Genomic DNA, 2,319 nt, shown 5'->3' on the forward strand with positions numbered 1-2,319 from the left:
CAGCCCGATAGTACATGGAATCGTGAAGGCACCAGGATCCTCCTTCTTTTGCACAAGAGATCTTATGGCAATAGCGCTACAATTCTGCAATCTATTATCATCTTCAAAACTCACAGACCTTTTCTTTGTCACCATGTCTTCCATAAACTTCGCATACCAGGGCATTTTCTCCAAGGCTTCTATCAAAGGAACATTGATAGAAAGCTGCTTCAACATAGTAATAAACCTGCGATATTTCCCATGTTCAGTCTTTTTCACTAACCTCTATGGAAAATGTGGTGGAGGTCTAGGTATGGGGACCACTTTCTGAGATATCTCCGCTTCTTTCTCTGTTGCATTCTCAGACTCTTCTCTAACCTCTATCACATCATCTTCTTTTCTAATCTCAACTTCCACCATAGACGGCCTAGGTGGATCTATGGTTTGCTTACCCCCTCGAGTAGTAACTGCCATACAATGACCGTCATTCTTTGGATTCTGAATAATGTTCCTGGGAAGAGTACCAGGTTGACGTGGATTTACTATAGTAGACAATTGGGTCATCTGCTGCTCTAGGTGCTTTATTGACACTGCGTGGGCATCAACCTTTTATCCAATACCAGACAAGTCGCTTCTCATCTCCTTCACATTCTCATCAGTTGCATCAAACCTTCTCATCATCTTCTGCATCATATCTTCAATACACGCCATATTGCCTTCAGTTTCCCTAGCACCAGATTCCCAATTTTGCGGGGGAACATAAGGTCCAACATGATCGTTTTTGTTGCCATAGTTGTTTTTGTTATAGTTGTTGTCGCGATTGAAGTTCCCATCCCGGACATAGTGACCCTCTCGGTTGTAATTTCCATAGTTCCGACCTTGGTTTCCTTGACCTTGGCGCCAATTTTCCGTGTTGGATCCTTGGGCATTTGGTCGGAAACCCCCCGTCTGATCATTCACAGCATAAGCATCCTCTTCATAGTAACACTCTTCAACTGGCGGTGGAGTTCTAGTTAAGTAATTCACAGCATTTACCTTTTCTGCTCCTCCGCTCACATGCTTCAATACCAACCCCAACTCGGTCCTCATCTGGGCCATCTCCTCACGAATATCATCTGCAGAATTGATATTGGTATTCTAAACGGCAAATGTGTTTCTCCCGGTATCTGACGTCCTAGTGCTCCATGCTTTATTGTTGCGAGAGATCCTCTCCAGTTTTTCAGCAATCTGTGCATATGTACAATCACCATATGAACCTCCGGCAATAGTGTCAAGTACTGCTTTATTGTTATCATTCTGTCATCGATAGAAGTATTCCTTCAGTGACTCATCATCGATACGGTGGTTTGGAACACTTCTTACGAATGCAGTGAATCTGACCCAAGAGCTGCTCACAGACTCTCCAGGTAATGCTACAAAATTGTTGACCCTATCTTTGTGGTTTAGTTTCTTGGACACTGGATAGTACTTCGCTCGGAACACATCCGCCAGTTGGTTCCATGTAAATATTGAGTTATAAGGAAGCTCAGTGAACCATACTGCAGCATCACCTGTCAGTGACAGAGGGAACACTCGTAATCCAATGACATCCAGATCCAAGTCTGGTCTACCTACACAACTTTTGCAAACCACCCTTAGCTTGGCTAGGTGAGCATGTGGATCCTCCGATGGCGATCCTGAGAATAAACCTCTTGTTGTAAGCATCTGCATCAAACTACTAGTCACCACAAAAGTTTGCCCTAGAGGTAAAAGAGGTAGGACAATAGGTCCATCCGTGTCTGCTATATCGATGTTGCCCCGATAGTTGTCCTGTTGTCGTGGGCCTGGTGGACCATGCACCCTCACTGCATCTCCCAATCGATTTTCAGCTGGAAGATGGTTGTCCCCACCAATTACTCTCTGTTGTTGTAACTCAATTGCATCTAGATTTTCTCCGATAGGATCAATTTGATCTCTTGGATTGTTCATCCTTCGCAAAGTACGGTTAAGCTCTGGATCATAAGGAGTAAGTGGTTCACCCTGGCTCCGTGTACTTGGCATACACTAGAGTCGGAACCTGAGAGAGACAAAACAAACAAAGAGAAAAGGTAAAATTAGGAAATATTTGACTAACGTTCAATAATGTAGTTAAAATAAATCTAAAAGCCAAATTCCCCGGCAACGGCGCCAATATTTGATACGCTCAAATTATACCTCCCTACAGAAGTATAAGCGATCGTTATCAAGTAAAGAACCCAACTTGTAGGTTGGGGTCGATCCCACGAGGAAAATGGTTTAGACTTTACTTTAACCAACAATTATATTCAATTAGCCAAAGTACTTCCAGAAACAAGAAATAAA

The sequence above is a fragment of the Solanum tuberosum genome, unplaced genomic scaffold (genome assembly GCF_000226075.1).
Source record: "Solanum tuberosum cultivar DM 1-3 516 R44 unplaced genomic scaffold, SolTub_3.0 scf00065, whole genome shotgun sequence".
Taxonomy (NCBI): domain Eukaryota; kingdom Viridiplantae; phylum Streptophyta; class Magnoliopsida; order Solanales; family Solanaceae; genus Solanum; species Solanum tuberosum.